General features: G+C 47.8%; 11 non-coding genes across 11 annotated transcripts; all 11 read right to left on the minus strand.

Annotated features, from left to right (window-relative positions):
- Positions 1–935: 935 nt before the first annotated feature.
- On the minus strand, positions 936–1,126 carry LOC142695894 (U2 spliceosomal RNA). The gene has a single exon (XR_012863910.1). It is a non-coding gene; the product is annotated as a U2 spliceosomal RNA (small nuclear RNA).
- A 1,296-nt stretch (positions 1,127–2,422) lies between these two features.
- On the minus strand, positions 2,423–2,613 carry LOC142695895 (U2 spliceosomal RNA). The gene has a single exon (XR_012863911.1). It is a non-coding gene; the product is annotated as a U2 spliceosomal RNA (small nuclear RNA).
- Positions 2,614–3,905: 1,292 nt separating this feature from the next.
- On the minus strand, positions 3,906–4,096 carry LOC142695896 (U2 spliceosomal RNA). Its single transcript, XR_012863912.1, has one exon. It is a non-coding gene; the product is annotated as a U2 spliceosomal RNA (small nuclear RNA).
- Positions 4,097–5,376: 1,280 nt separating this feature from the next.
- On the minus strand, positions 5,377–5,567 carry LOC142695897 (U2 spliceosomal RNA). Its single transcript, XR_012863913.1, has one exon. It is a non-coding gene; the product is annotated as a U2 spliceosomal RNA (small nuclear RNA).
- Positions 5,568–6,843: 1,276 nt separating this feature from the next.
- On the minus strand, positions 6,844–7,034 carry LOC142695898 (U2 spliceosomal RNA). Its single transcript, XR_012863914.1, has one exon. It is a non-coding gene; the product is annotated as a U2 spliceosomal RNA (small nuclear RNA).
- Positions 7,035–8,330: 1,296 nt separating this feature from the next.
- LOC142695901 (U2 spliceosomal RNA) lies at positions 8,331–8,521 on the minus strand. Its single transcript, XR_012863916.1, has one exon. It is a non-coding gene; the product is annotated as a U2 spliceosomal RNA (small nuclear RNA).
- Positions 8,522–9,801: 1,280 nt separating this feature from the next.
- LOC142695902 (U2 spliceosomal RNA) lies at positions 9,802–9,992 on the minus strand. Its single transcript, XR_012863917.1, has one exon. It is a non-coding gene; the product is annotated as a U2 spliceosomal RNA (small nuclear RNA).
- A 1,300-nt stretch (positions 9,993–11,292) lies between these two features.
- Positions 11,293–11,483, minus strand: LOC142695903 (U2 spliceosomal RNA). The gene has a single exon (XR_012863918.1). It is a non-coding gene; the product is annotated as a U2 spliceosomal RNA (small nuclear RNA).
- A 1,288-nt stretch (positions 11,484–12,771) lies between these two features.
- LOC142695904 (U2 spliceosomal RNA) lies at positions 12,772–12,962 on the minus strand. The gene has a single exon (XR_012863919.1). It is a non-coding gene; the product is annotated as a U2 spliceosomal RNA (small nuclear RNA).
- Positions 12,963–14,217: 1,255 nt separating this feature from the next.
- On the minus strand, positions 14,218–14,408 carry LOC142695905 (U2 spliceosomal RNA). Its single transcript, XR_012863920.1, has one exon. It is a non-coding gene; the product is annotated as a U2 spliceosomal RNA (small nuclear RNA).
- Positions 14,409–15,688: 1,280 nt separating this feature from the next.
- Positions 15,689–15,879, minus strand: LOC142695907 (U2 spliceosomal RNA). The gene has a single exon (XR_012863922.1). It is a non-coding gene; the product is annotated as a U2 spliceosomal RNA (small nuclear RNA).
- Between the last annotated feature and the right edge of the window lie 506 nt (positions 15,880–16,385).

Consider the following 16,385-nt stretch of genomic DNA (forward strand, 5'->3'; position numbering starts at 1 on the left):
CCTGCTGAGCAGCACTGACCAACACTGCCTGGGCCCAGGCTTTTATCTCTGAGGCCCCATTATGATGTCAGAAAGCTGGCTCTGGAATCCTGAGGGCTCCACTATGACACGTGCAAAGTTCCGTCTGAACTTTATATAAGACGGTGAGGCTCAGTCAGTCACTCAGTGTTGCCTGAGAGGGCAACACTGCAACAGCCGGCCGCCAGGCTGTCTTTTTTTTGCACAGCTAGTTGCCTCCAGGAGGCCACAAGAGGGAGACAAGGGACTGCAAAATGGAAAATAGGCATCCACCAACTTTACAGACAACTTCTCCTTGCTCCTACAACCTCCATCCTTGCACAGTTTGTTATTCTTCTAGGTAACATAGTAACAAATCCAAATTGCTGCTCTCTTTGTAGGCAAGCAAGGCTTTGTTGCAACTGCAATTCTTACTTCTTCTTGAAATGTAGGGACGACAGTACATTCCATCACATCCATCTAGTGTACACAGGTAGGTCCATTGTGGCGGGCAGGCGAGCGGGCGGGCTGCTTTATTGGCTGTTTGCTGTTCCCCTACTCCACTCCACTATTTGACTGTTGTGCTGCATCAATCAATCAATCAATCAATCAATCAATCAATCAATCAATCAATCAATCAGTGGCTGGCTCAGGTGCAGCTCTTTAACTTACCTAAAAGGGAGGGCGGAGAGAAGACAAGGAAGGTGAATGAGGTGTTCCAATGTGAAATGCCGGAAACACAGAAACACAGACGACACACAACAAGAGGTGGCAATCTATTCATTAATTGCATTTAATCAATGAGCTCATTATCACTCATGCATTGTCCAACAGGTGTTGAAATAATGGGATTAAAAGGGGAGATCCCTTCAGAAAGACAGAAACAATAGCAAAGACAAAAAACACTTTTGGAATCTGCTTTTAGTCAACACATAAGGAAAGGGTGCACCGGTCCTGGAAATACTGCAATACCAGGTCAATGCGTGGAGTGGACAGAGCAAGCTCTATTTCCATCTCCCTGTTCTAAAAATCCATTTAATATATGGTCCCCAGATAGGGGACGTATCAGATATTAAACTGATAAGAACAGATACTACACTTGATCTTAGCCAAAAGGCCGAGAAGCGATAACCCGAACGGGCCGCGCGTTGCCCGAGCCTGCCCGATACTGCTGTTCAGCCCTTGCAGCGATTCAGCCTACTTCTAGGCAATTCCATGGGGCCCTGCAGGCTCACACACTCACAGCTACACGGGAGGTGAATAAAGGCCGGAGAGGAAGCCAGACAGGATTTGCTTCTTTTGCTTGCACCACAATGCAGTGCTGAAAGAGGAGGAATCTACATAAAAACGCCTTCCTGGCAACGCCCAAATGCCCTGCTGCCATGCAGATAAACACTGGCAGCGGCAGCAAGTGCATGCCCACAGCCACCCCTTGTTCCTTCACACCTTGTATCAGCTGTAATCCAGTCCAGTCCAGTGCTGCCTGCTGAGCAGCACTGACCAACACTGCCTGGGCCCAGGCTTTTATCTCTGAGGCCCCATTATGATGTCAGAAAGCTGGCTCTGGAATCCTGAGGGCTCCACTATGACACGTGCAAAGTTCCGTCTGAACTTTATATAAGACGGTGAGGCTCAGTCAGTCACTCAGTGTTGCCTGAGAGGGCAACACTGCAACAGCCGGCCGCCAGGCTGTCTTTTTTTTGCACAGCTAGTTGCCTCCAGGAGGCCACAAGAGGGAGACAAGGGACTGCAAAATGGAAAATAGGCATCCACCAACTTTACAGACAACTTCTCCTTGCTCCTACAACCTCCATCCTTGCACAGTTTGTTATTCTTCTAGGTAACATAGTAACAAATCCAAATTGCTGCTCTCTTTGTAGGCAAGCAAGGCTTTGTTGCAACTGCAATTCTTACTTCTTCTTGAAATGTAGGGACGACAGTACATTCCATCACATCCATCTAGTGTACACAGGTAGGTCCATTGTGGCGGGCAGGCGAGCGGGCGGGCTGCTTTATTGGCTGTTTGCTGTTCCCCTACTCCACTCCACTATTTGACTGTTGTGCTGCATCAATCAATCAATCAATCAATCAATCAATCAATCAATCAATCAATCAATCAATCAATCAGTGGCTGGCTCAGGTGCAGCTCTTTAACTTACCTAAAAGGGAGGGCGGAGAGAAGACAAGGAAGGTGAATGAGGTGTTCCAATGTGAAATGCCGGAAACACAGAAACACAGACGACACACAACAAGAGGTGGCAATCTATTCATTAATTGCATTTAATCAATGAGCTCATTATCACTCATGCATTGTCCAACAGGTGTTGAAATAATGGGATTAAAAGGGGAGATCCCTTCAGAAAGACAGAAACAATAGCAAAGACAAAAAACACTTTTGGAATCTGCTTTTAGTCAACACATAAGGAAAGGGTGCACCGGTCCTGGAAATACTGCAATACCAGGTCAATGCGTGGAGTGGACAGAGCAAGCTCTATTTCCATCTCCCTGTTCTAAAAATCCATTTAATATATGGTCCCCAGATAGGGGACGTATCAGATATTAAACTGATAAGAACAGATACTACACTTGATCTTAGCCAAAAGGCCGAGAAGCGATAACCCGAACGGGCCGCGCGTTGCCCGAGCCTGCCCGATACTGCTGTTCAGCCCTTGCAGCGATTCAGCCTACTTCTAGGCAATTCCATGGGGCCCTGCAGGCTCACACACTCACAGCTACACGGGAGGTGAATAAAGGCCGGAGAGGAAGCCAGACAGGATTTGCTTCTTTTGCTTGCACCACAATGCAGTGCTGAAAGAGGAGGAATCTACATAAAAACGCCTTCCTGGCAACACCCAAATGCCCTGCTGCCATGCAGATAAACACTGGCAGCGGCAGCAAGTGCATGCCCACAGCCACCCCTTGTTCCTTCACACCTTGTATCAGCTGTAATCCAGTCCAGTCCAGTGCTGCCTGCTGAGCAGCACTGACCAACACTGCCTGGGCCCAGGCTTTTATCTCTGAGGCCCCATTATGATGTCAGAAAGCTGGCTCTGGAATCCTGAGGGCTCCACTATGACACGTGCAAAGTTCCGTCTGAACTTTATATAAGACGGTGAGGCTCAGTCAGTCACTCAGTGTTGCCTGAGAGGGCAACACTGCAACAGCCGGCCGCCAGGCTGTCTTTTTTTTGCACAGCTAGTTGCCTCCAGGAGGCCACAAGAGGGAGACAAGGGACTGCAAAATGGAAAATAGGCATCCACCAACTTTACAGACAACTTCTCCTTGCTCCTACAACCTCCATCCTTGCACAGTTTGTTATTCTTCTAGGTAACATAGTAACAAATCCAAATTGCTGCTCTCTTTGTAGGCAAGCAAGGCTTTGTTGCAACTGCAATTCTTACTTCTTCTTGAAATGTAGGGACGACAGTACATTCCATCACATCCATCTAGTGTACACAGGTAGGTCCATTGTGGCGGGCAGGCGAGCGGGCGGGCTGCTTTATTGGCTGTTTGCTGTTCCCCTACTCCACTCCACTATTTGACTGTTGTGCTGCATCAATCAATCAATCAATCAATCAATCAATCAATCAATCAATCAATCAATCAATCAGTGGCTGGCTCAGGTGCAGCTCTTTAACTTACCTAAAAGGGAGGGCGGAGAGAAGACAAGGAAGGTGAATGAGGTGTTCCAATGTGAAATGCCGGAAACACAGAAACACAGACGACACACAACAAGAGGTGGCAATCTATTCATTAATTGCATTTAATCAATGAGCTCATTATCACTCATGCATTGTCCAACAGGTGTTGAAATAATGGGATTAAAAGGGGAGATCCCTTCAGAAAGACAGAAACAATAGCAAAGACAAAAAACACTTTTGGAATCTGCTTTTAGTCAACACATAAGGAAAGGGTGCACCGGTCCTGGAAATACTGCAATACCAGGTCAATGCGTGGAGTGGACAGAGCAAGCTCTATTTCCATCTCCCTGTTCTAAAAATCCATTTAATATATGGTCCCCAGATAGGGGACGTATCAGATATTAAACTGATAAGAACAGATACTACACTTGATCTTAGCCAAAAGGCCGAGAAGCGATAACCCGAACGGGCCGCGCGTTGCCCGAGCCTGCCCGATACTGCTGTTCAGCCCTTGCAGCGATTCAGCCTACTTCTAGGCAATTCCATGGGGCCCTGCAGGCTCACACACTCACAGCTACACGGGAGGTGAATAAAGGCCGGAGAGGAAGCCAGACAGGATTTGCTTCTTTTGCTTGCACCACAATGCAGTGCTGAAAGAGGAGGAATCTACATAAAAACGCCTTCCTGGCAACGCCCAAATGCCCTGCTGCCATGCAGATAAACACTGGCAGCGGCAGCAAGTGCATGCCCACAGCCACCCCTTGTTCCTTCACACCTTGTATCAGCTGTAATCCAGTCCAGTCCAGTGCTGCCTGCTGAGCAGCACTGACCAACACTGCCTGGGCCCAGGCTTTTATCTCTGAGGCCCCATTATGATGTCAGAAAGCTGGCTCTGGAATCCTGAGGGCTCCACTATGACACGTGCAAAGTTCCGTCTGAACTTTATATAAGACGGTGAGGCTCAGTCAGTCACTCAGTGTTGCCTGAGAGGGCAACACTGCAACAGCCGGCCGCCAGGCTGTCTTTTTTTTGCACAGCTAGTTGCCTCCAGGAGGCCACAAGAGGGAGACAAGGGACTGCAAAATGGAAAATAGGCATCCACCAACTTTACAGACAACTTCTCCTTGCTTCTACAACCTCCATCCTTGCACAGTTTGTTATTCTTCTAGGTAACATAGTAACAAATCCAAATTGCTGCTCTCTTTGTAGGCAAGCAAGGCTTTGTTGCAACTGCAATTCTTACTTCTTCTTGAAATGTAGGGACGACAGTACATTCCATCACATCCATCTAGTGTACACAGGTAGGTCCATTGTGGCGGGCAGGCGAGCGGGCGGGCTGCTTTATTGGCTGTTTGCTGTTCCCCTACTCCACTCCACTATTTGACTGTTGTGCTGCATCAATCAATCAATCAATCAATCAATCAATCAATCAATCAATCAGTGGCTGGCTCAGGTGCAGCTCTTTAACTTACCTAAAAGGGAGGGCGGAGAGAAGACAAGGAAGGTGAATGAGGTGTTCCAATGTGAAATGCCGGAAACACAGAAACACAGACGACACACAACAAGAGGTGGCAATCTATTCATTAATTGCATTTAATCAATGAGCTCATTATCACTCATGCATTGTCCAACAGGTGTTGAAATAATGGGATTAAAAGGGGAGATCCCTTCAGAAAGACAGAAACAATAGCAAAGACAAAAAACACTTTTGGAATCTGCTTTTAGTCAACACATAAGGAAAGGGTGCACCGGTCCTGGAAATACTGCAATACCAGGTCAATGCGTGGAGTGGACAGAGCAAGCTCTATTTCCATCTCCCTGTTCTAAAAATCCATTTAATATATGGTCCCCAGATAGGGGACGTATCAGATATTAAACTGATAAGAACAGATACTACACTTGATCTTAGCCAAAAGGCCGAGAAGCGATAACCCGAACGGGCCGCGCGTTGCCCGAGCCTGCCCGATACTGCTGTTCAGCCCTTGCAGCGATTCAGCCTACTTCTAGGCAATTCCATGGGGCCCTGCAGGCTCACACACTCACAGCTACACGGGAGGTGAATAAAGGCCGGAGAGGAAGCCAGACAGGATTTGCTTCTTTTGCTTGCACCACAATGCAGTGCTGAAAGAGGAGGAATCTACATAAAAACGCCTTCCTGGCAACGCCCAAATGCCCTGCTGCCATGCAGATAAACACTGGCAGCGGCAGCAAGTGCATGCCCACAGCCACCCCTTGTTCCTTCACACCTTGTATCAGCTGTAATCCAGTCCAGTCCAGTGCTGCCTGCTGAGCAGCACTGACCAACACTGCCTGGGCCCAGGCTTTTATCTCTGAGGCCCCATTATGATGTCAGAAAGCTGGCTCTGGAATCCTGAGGGCTCCACTATGACACGTGCAAAGTTCCGTCTGAACTTTATATAAGACGGTGAGGCTCAGTCAGTCACTCAGTGTTGCCTGAGAGGGCAACACTGCAACAGCCGGCCGCCAGGCTGTCTTTTTTTTGCACAGCTAGTTGCCTCCAGGAGGCCACAAGAGGGAGACAAGGGACTGCAAAATGGAAAATAGGCATCCACCAACTTTACAGACAACTTCTCCTTGTTCCTACAACCTCCATCCTTGCACAGTTTGTTATTCTTCTAGGTAACATAGTAACAAATCCAAATTGCTGCTCTCTTTGTAGGCAAGCAAGGCTTTGTTGCAACTGCAATTCTTACTTCTTCTTGAAATGTAGGGACGACAGTACATTCCATCACATCCATCTAGTGTACACAGGTAGGTCCATTGTGGCGGGCAGGCGAGCGGGCGGGCTGCTTTATTGGCTGTTTGCTGTTCCCCTACTCCACTCCACTATTTGACTGTTGTGCTGCATCAATCAATCAATCAATCAATCAATCAATCAATCAATCAGTGGCTGGCTCAGGTGCAGCTCTTTAACTTACCTAAAAGGGAGGGCGGAGAGAAGACAAGGAAGGTGAATGAGGTGTTCCAATGTGAAATGCCGGAAACACAGAAACACAGACGACACACAACAAGAGGTGGCAATCTATTCATTAATTGCATTTAATCAATGAGCTCATTATCACTCATGCATTGTCCAACAGGTGTTGAAATAATGGGATTAAAAGGGGAGATCCCTTCAGAAAGACAGAAACAATAGCAAAGACAAAAAACACTTTTGGAATCTGCTTTTAGTCAACACATAAGGAAAGGGTGCACCGGTCCTGGAAATACTGCAATACCAGGTCAATGCGTGGAGTGGACAGAGCAAGCTCTATTTCCATCTCCCTGTTCTAAAAATCCATTTAATATATGGTCCCCAGATAGGGGACGTATCAGATATTAAACTGATAAGAACAGATACTACACTTGATCTTAGCCAAAAGGCCGAGAAGCGATAACCCGAACGGGCCGCGCGTTGCCCGAGCCTGCCCGATACTGCTGTTCAGCCCTTGCAGCGATTCAGCCTACTTCTAGGCAATTCCATGGGGCCCTGCAGGCTCACACACTCACAGCTACACGGGAGGTGAATAAAGGCCGGAGAGGAAGCCAGACAGGATTTGCTTCTTTTGCTTGCACCACAATGCAGTGCTGAAAGAGGAGGAATCTACATAAAAACGCCTTCCTGGCAACGCCCAAATGCCCTGCTGCCATGCAGATAAACACTGGCAGCGGCAGCAAGTGCATGCCCACAGCCACCCCTTGTTCCTTCACACCTTGTATCAGCTGTAATCCAGTCCAGTCCAGTGCTGCCTGCTGAGCAGCACTGACCAACACTGCCTGGGCCCAGGCTTTTATCTCTGAGGCCCCATTATGATGTCAGAAAGCTGGCTCTGGAATCCTGAGGGCTCCACTATGACACGTGCAAAGTTCCGTCTGAACTTTATATAAGACGGTGAGGCTCAGTCAGTCACTCAGTGTTGCCTGAGAGGGCAACACTGCAACAGCCGGCCGCCAGGCTGTCTTTTTTTTGCACAGCTAGTTGCCTCCAGGAGGCCACAAGAGGGAGACAAGGGACTGCAAAATGGAAAATAGGCATCCACCAACTTTACAGACAACTTCTCCTTGCTCCTACAACCTCCATCCTTGCACAGTTTGTTATTCTTCTAGGTAACATAGTAACAAATCCAAATTGCTGCTCTCTTTGTAGGCAAGCAAGGCTTTGTTGCAACTGCAATTCTTACTTCTTCTTGAAATGTAGGGACGACAGTACATTCCATCACATCCATCTAGTGTACACAGGTAGGTCCATTGTGGCGGGCAGGCGAGCGGGCGGGCTGCTTTATTGGCTGTTTGCTGTTCCCCTACTCCACTCCACTATTTGACTGTTGTGCTGCATCAATCAATCAATCAATCAATCAATCAATCAATCAATCAATCAATCAATCAATCAATCAGTGGCTGGCTCAGGTGCAGCTCTTTAACTTACCTAAAAGGGAGGGCGGAGAGAAGACAAGGAAGGTGAATGAGGTGTTCCAATGTGAAATGCCGGAAACACAGAAACACAGACGACACACAACAAGAGGTGGCAATCTATTCATTAATTGCATTTAATCAATGAGCTCATTATCACTCATGCATTGTCCAACAGGTGTTGAAATAATGGGATTAAAAGGGGAGATCCCTTCAGAAAGACAGAAACAATAGCAAAGACAAAAAACACTTTTGGAATCTGCTTTTAGTCAACACATAAGGAAAGGGTGCACCGGTCCTGGAAATACTGCAATACCAGGTCAATGCGTGGAGTGGACAGAGCAAGCTCTATTTCCATCTCCCTGTTCTAAAAATCCATTTAATATATGGTCCCCAGATAGGGGACGTATCAGATATTAAACTGATAAGAACAGATACTACACTTGATCTTAGCCAAAAGGCCGAGAAGCGATAACCCGAACGGGCCGCGCGTTGCCCGAGCCTGCCCGATACTGCTGTTCAGCCCTTGCAGCGATTCAGCCTACTTCTAGGCAATTCCATGGGGCCCTGCAGGCTCACACACTCACAGCTACACGGGAGGTGAATAAAGGCCGGAGAGGAAGCCAGACAGGATTTGCTTCTTTTGCTTGCACCACAATGCAGTGCTGAAAGAGGAGGAATCTACATAAAAACGCCTTCCTGGCAACGCCCAAATGCCCTGCTGCCATGCAGATAAACACTGGCAGCGGCAGCAAGTGCATGCCCACAGCCACCCCTTGTTCCTTCACACCTTGTATCAGCTGTAATCCAGTCCAGTCCAGTGCTGCCTGCTGAGCAGCACTGACCAACACTGCCTGGGCCCAGGCTTTTATCTCTGAGGCCCCATTATGATGTCAGAAAGCTGGCTCTGGAATCCTGAGGGCTCCACTATGACACGTGCAAAGTTCCGTCTGAACTTTATATAAGACGGTGAGGCTCAGTCAGTCACTCAGTGTTGCCTGAGAGGGCAACACTGCAACAGCCGGCCGCCAGGCTGTCTTTTTTTTGCACAGCTAGTTGCCTCCAGGAGGCCACAAGAGGGAGACAAGGGACTGCAAAATGGAAAATAGGCATCCACCAACTTTACAGACAACTTCTCCTTGCTCCTACAACCTCCATCCTTGCACAGTTTGTTATTCTTCTAGGTAACATAGTAACAAATCCAAATTGCTGCTCTCTTTGTAGGCAAGCAAGGCTTTGTTGCAACTGCAATTCTTACTTCTTCTTGAAATGTAGGGACGACAGTACATTCCATCACATCCATCTAGTGTACACAGGTAGGTCCATTGTGGCGGGCAGGCGAGCGGGCGGGCTGCTTTATTGGCTGTTTGCTGTTCCCCTACTCCACTCCACTATTTGACTGTTGTGCTGCATCAATCAATCAATCAATCAATCAATCAATCAATCAATCAATCAGTGGCTGGCTCAGGTGCAGCTCTTTAACTTACCTAAAAGGGAGGGCGGAGAGAAGACAAGGAAGGTGAATGAGGTGTTCCAATGTGAAATGCCGGAAACACAGAAACACAGACGACACACAACAAGAGGTGGCAATCTATTCATTAATTGCATTTAATCAATGAGCTCATTATCACTCATGCATTGTCCAACAGGTGTTGAAATAATGGGATTAAAAGGGGAGATCCCTTCAGAAAGACAGAAACAATAGCAAAGACAAAAAACACTTTTGGAATCTGCTTTTAGTCAACACATAAGGAAAGGGTGCACCGGTCCTGGAAATACTGCAATACCAGGTCAATGCGTGGAGTGGACAGAGCAAGCTCTATTTCCATCTCCCTGTTCTAAAAATCCATTTAATATATGGTCCCCAGATAGGGGACGTATCAGATATTAAACTGATAAGAACAGATACTACACTTGATCTTAGCCAAAAGGCCGAGAAGCGATAACCCGAACGGGCCGCGCGTTGCCCGAGCCTGCCCGATACTGCTGTTCAGCCCTTGCAGCGATTCAGCCTACTTCTAGGCAATTCCATGGGGCCCTGCAGGCTCACACACTCACAGCTACACGGGAGGTGAATAAAGGCCGGAGAGGAAGCCAGACAGGATTTGCTTCTTTTGCTTGCACCACAATGCAGTGCTGAAAGAGGAGGAATCTACATAAAAACGCCTTCCTGGCAACGCCCAAATGCCCTGCTGCCATGCAGATAAACACTGGCAGCGGCAGCAAGTGCATGCCCACAGCCACCCCTTGTTCCTTCACACCTTGTATCAGCTGTAATCCAGTCCAGTCCAGTGCTGCCTGCTGAGCAGCACTGACCAACACTGCCTGGGCCCAGGCTTTTATCTCTGAGGGCCCATTATGATGTCAGAAAGCTGGCTCTGGAATCCTGAGGGCTCCACTATGACACGTGCAAAGTTCCGTCTGAACTTTATATAAGACGGTGAGGCTCAGTCAGTCACTCAGTGTTGCCTGAGAGGGCAACACTGCAACAGCCGGCCGCCAGGCTGTCTTTTTTTTGCACAGCTAGTTGCCTCCAGGAGGCCACAAGAGGGAGACAAGGGACTGCAAAATGGAAAATAGGCATCCACCAACTTTACAGACAACTTCTCCTTGCTCCTACAACCTCCATCCTTGCACAGTTTGTTATTCTTCTAGGTAACATAGTAACAAATCCAAATTGCTGCTCTCTTTGTAGGCAAGCAAGGCTTTGTTGCAACTGCAATTCTTACTTCTTCTTGAAATGTAGGGACGACAGTACATTCCATCACATCCATCTAGTGTACACAGGTAGGTCCATTGTGGCGGGCAGGCGAGCGGGCGGGCTGCTTTATTGGCTGTTTGCTGTTCCCCTACTCCACTCCACTATTTGACTGTTGTGCTGCATCAATCAATCAATCAATCAATCAATCAATCAATCAATCAATCAATTAATCAATCAATCAATCAGTGGCTGGCTCAGGTGCAGCTCTTTAACTTACCTAAAAGGGAGGGCGGAGAGAAGACAAGGAAGGTGAATGAGGTGTTCCAATGTGAAATGCCGGAAACACAGAAACACAGACGACACACAACAAGAGGTGGCAATCTATTCATTAATTGCATTTAATCAATGAGCTCATTATCACTCATGCATTGTCCAACAGGTGTTGAAATAATGGGATTAAAAGGGGAGATCCCTTCAGAAAGACAGAAACAATAGCAAAGACAAAAAACACTTTTGGAATCTGCTTTTAGTCAACACATAAGGAAAGGGTGCACCGGTCCTGGAAATACTGCAATACCAGGTCAATGCGTGGAGTGGACAGAGCAAGCTCTATTTCCATCTCCCTGTTCTAAAAATCCATTTAATATATGGTCCCCAGATAGGGGACGTATCAGATATTAAACTGATAAGAACAGATACTACACTTGATCTTAGCCAAAAGGCCGAGAAGCGATAACCCGAACGGGCCGCGCGTTGCCCGAGCCTGCCCGATACTGCTGTTCAGCCCTTGCAGCGATTCAGCCTACTTCTAGGCAATTCCATGGGGCCCTGCAGGCTCACACACTCACAGCTACACGGGAGGTGAATAAAGGCCGGAGAGGAAGCCAGACAGGATTTGCTTATTTTGCTTGCACCACAATGCAGTGCTGAAAGAGGAGGAATCTACATAAAAACGCCTTCCTGGCAACGCCCAAATGCCCTGCTGCCATGCAGATAAACACTGGCAGCGGCAGCAAGTGCATGCCCACAGCCACCCCTTGTTCCTTCACACCTTGTATCAGCTGTAATCCAGTCCAGTCCAGTGCTGCCTGCTGAGCAGCACTGACCAACACTGCCTGGGCCCAGGCTTTTATCTCTGAGGCCCCATTATGATGTCAGAAAGCTGGCTCTGGAATCCTGAGGGCTCCACTATGACACGTGCAAAGTTCCGTCTGAACTTTATATAAGACGGTGAGGCTCAGTCAGTCACTCAGTGTTGCCTGAGAGGGCAACACTGCAACAGCCGGCCGCCAGGCTGTCTTTTTTTTGCACAGCTAGTTGCCTCCAGGAGGCCACAAGAGGGAGACAAGGGACTGCAAAATGGAAAATAGGCATCCACCAACTTTACAGACAACTTCTCCTTGCTCCTACAACCTCCATCCTTGCACAGTTTGTTATTCTTCTAGGTAACATAGTAACAAATCCAAATTGCTGCTCTCTTTGTAGGCAAGCAAGGCTTTGTTGCAACTGCAATTCTTACTTCTTCTTGAAATGTAGGGACGACAGTACATTCCATCACATCCATCTAGTGTACACAGGTAGGTCCATTGTGGCGGGCAGGCGAGCGGGCGGGCTGCTTTATTGGCTGTTTGCTGTTCCCCTACTCCACTCCACTATTTGACTGTTGTGCTGCATCAATCAATCAATCAATCAATCAATCAATCAATCAATCAATCAATCAATCAGTGGCTGGCTCAGGTGCAGCTCTTTTACTTACCTAAAAGGGAGGGCGGAGAGAAGACAAGGAAGGTGAATGAGGTGTTCCAATGTGAAATGCCGGAAACACAGAAACACAGACGACACACAACAAGAGGTGGCAATCTATTCATTAATTGCATTTAATCAATGAGCTCATTATCACTCATGCATTGTCCAACAGGTGTTGAAATAATGGGATTAAAAGGGGAGATCCCTTCAGAAAGACAGAAACAATAGCAAAGACAAAAAACACTTTTGGAATCTGCTTTTAGTCAACACATAAGGAAAGGGTGCACCGGTCCTGGAAATACTGCAATACCAGGTCAATGCGTGGAGTGGACAGAGCAAGCTCTATTTCCATCTCCCTGTTCTAAAAATCCATTTAATATATGGTCCCCAGATAGGGGACGTATCAGATATTAAACTGATAAGAACAGATACTACACTTGATCTTAGCCAAAAGGCCGAGAAGCGATAACCCGAACGGGCCGCGCGTTGCCCGAGCCTGCCCGATACTGCTGTTCAGCCCTTGCAGCGATTCAGCCTACTTCTAGGCAATTCCATGGGGCCCTGCAGGCTCACACACTCACAGCTACACGGGAGGTGAATAAAGGCCGGAGAGGAAGCCAGACAGGATTTGCTTCTTTTGCTTGCACCACAATGCAGTGCTGAAAGAGGAGGAATCTACATAAAAACGCCTTCCTGGCAACGCCCAAATGCCCTGCTGCCATGCAGATAAACACTGGCAGCGGCAGCAAGTGCATGCCCACAGCCACCCCTTGTTCCTTCACACCTTGTATCAGCTGTAATCCAGTCCAGTCCAGTGCTGCCTGCTGAGCAGCACTGACCAACACTGCCTGGGCCCAGGCTTTTATCTCTGAGGCCCCATTATGATGTCAGAAAGCTGGCTCTGGAATCCTGAGGGCTCCACTATGACACGTGCAAAGTTCCGTCTGAACTTTATATAAGACGGTGAGGCTCAGTCAGTCACTGCAACAGCCGGCCGCCAGGCTGTCTTTTTTTTGCACAGCTAGTTGCCTCCAGGAGGCCACAAGAGGGAGACAAGGGACTGCAAAATGGAAAATAGGCATCCACCAACTTTACAGACAACTTCTCCTTGCTCCTACAACCTCCATCCTTGCACAGTTTGTTATTCTTCTAGGTAACATAGTAACAAATCCAAATTGCTGCTCTCTTTGTAGGCAAGCAAGGCTTTGTTGCAACTGCAATTCTTACTTCTTCTTGAAATGTAGGGACGACAGTACATTCCATCACATCCATCTAGTGTACACAGGTAGGTCCATTGTGGCGGGCAGGCGAGCGGGCGGGCTGCTTTATTGGCTGTTTGCTGTTCCCCTACTCCACTCCACTATTTGACTGTTGTGCTGCATCAATCAATCAATCAATCAATCAATCAATCAATCAATCAATCAGTGGCTGGCTCAGGTGCAGCTCTTTAACTTACCTAAAAGGGAGGGCGGAGAGAAGACAAGGAAGGTGAATGAGGTGTTCCAATGTGAAATGCCGGAAACACAGAAACACAGACGACACACAACAAGAGGTGGCAATCTATTCATTAATTGCATTTAATCAATGAGCTCATTATCACTCATGCATTGTCCAACAGGTGTTGAAATAATGGGATTAAAAGGGGAGATCCCTTCAGAAAGACAGAAACAATAGCAAAGACAAAAAACACTTTTGGAATCTGCTTTTAGTCAACACATAAGGAAAGGGTGCACCGGTCCTGGAAATACTGCAATACCAGGTCAATGCGTGGAGTGGACAGAGCAAGCTCTATTTCCATCTCCCTGTTCTAAAAATCCATTTAATATATGGTCCCCAGATAGGGGACGTATCAGATATTAAACTGATAAGAACAGATACTACACTTGATCTTAGCCAAAAGGCCGAGAAGCGATAACCCGAACGGGCCGCGCGTTGCCCGAGCCTGCCCGATACTGCTGTTCAGCCCTTGCAGCGATTCAGCCTACTTCTAGGCAATTCCATGGGGCCCTGCAGGCTCACACACTCACAGCTACACGGGAGGTGAATAAAGGCCGGAGAGGAAGCCAGACAGGATTTGCTTCTTTTGCTTGCACCACAATGCAGTGCTGAAAGAGGAGGAATCTACATAAAAACGCCTTCCTGGCAACGCCCAAATGCCCTGCTGCCATGCAGATAAACACTGGCAGCGGCAGCAAGTGCATGCCCACAGCCACCCCTTGTTCCTTCACACCTTGTATCAGCTGTAATCCAGTCCAGTCCAGTGCTGCCTGCTGAGCAGCACTGACCAATACTGCCTGGGCCCAGGCTTTTATCTCTGAGGCCCCATTATGATGTCAGAAAGCTGGCTCTGGAATCCTGAGGGCTCCACTATGAGACGTGCAAAGTTCCGTCTGAACTTTATATAAGACGGTGAGGCTCAGTCAGTCACTCAGTGTTGCCTGAGAGGGCAACACTGCAACAGCCGGCCGCCAGGCTGTCTTTTTTTTGTACAGCTTGTTGCCTCCAGGAGGCCACAAGAGGGAGACAAGGGACTGCAAAATGGAAAATAGGCATCCACCAACTTTACAGACAACTTCTCCTTGCTCCTACAACCTCCATCCTTGCACAGTTTGTTATTCTTCTAGGTAACATAGTAACAAATCCAAATTGCTGCTCTCTTTGTAGGCAAGCAAGGCTTTGTTGCAACTGCAATTCTTACTTCTTCTTGAAATGTAGGGACGACAGTACATTCCATCACATCCATCTAGTGTACACAGGTAGGTCCATTGTGGCGGGCAGGCGAGCGGGCGGGCTGCTTTATTGGCTGTTTGCTGTTCCCCTACTCCACTCCACTATTTGACTGTTGTGCTGCATCAATCAATCAATCAATCAATCAATCAATCAATCAATCAATCAGTGGCTGGCTCAGGTGCAGCTCTTTAACTTACCTAAAAGGGAGGGCGGAGAGAAGACAAGGAAGGTGAATGAGGTGTTCCAATGTGAAATGCCGGAAACACAGAAACACAGACGACACACAACAAGAGGTGGCAATCTATTCATTAATTGCATTTAATCAATGAGCTCATTATCACTCATGCATTGTCCAACAGGTGTTGAAATAATGGGATTAAAAGGGGAGATCCCTTCAGAAAGACAGAAACAATAGCAAAGACAAAAAACACTTTTGGAATCTGCTTTTAGTCAACACATAAGGAAAGGGTGCACCGGTCCTGGAAATACTGCAATACCAGGTCAATGCGTGGAGTGGACAGAGCAAGCTCTATTTCCATCTCCCTGTTCTAAAAATCCATTTAATATATGGTCCCCAGATAGGGGACGTATCAGATATTAAACTGATAAGAACAGATACTACACTTGATCTTAGCCAAAAGGCCGAGAAGCGATAACCCGAACGGGCCGCGCGTTGCCCGAGCCTGCCCGATACTGCTGTTCAGCCCTTGCAGCGATTCAGCCTACTTCTAGGCAATTCCATGGGGCCCTGCAGGCTCACACACTCACAGCTACACGGGAGGTGAATAAAGGCCGGAGAGGAAGCCAGACAGGATTTGCTTCTTTTGCTTGCACCACAATGCAGTGCTGAAAGAGGAGGAATCTACATAAAAACGCCTTCCTGGCAACGCCCAAATGCCCTGCTGCCATGCAGATAAACACTGGCAGCGGCAGCAAGTGCATGCCCACAGCCACCCCTTGTTCCTTCACACCTTGTATCAGCTGTAATCCAGTCCAGTCCAGTGCTGCCTGCTGAGCAGCACTGACCAACACTGCCTGGGCCCAGGCTTTTATCTCTGAGGCCCCATTATGATGTCAGAAAGCTGGCTCTGGAATCCTGAGGGCTCCACTATGACACGTGCAAAGTTCCGTCTGAACTTTATATAAGACGGTGAGGCTCA

The sequence above is a fragment of the Rhinoderma darwinii genome, assembly GCF_050947455.1.
Source record: "Rhinoderma darwinii isolate aRhiDar2 chromosome 5 unlocalized genomic scaffold, aRhiDar2.hap1 SUPER_5_unloc_49, whole genome shotgun sequence".
Classification (NCBI taxonomy): Eukaryota; Metazoa; Chordata; class Amphibia; order Anura; family Rhinodermatidae; genus Rhinoderma; species Rhinoderma darwinii.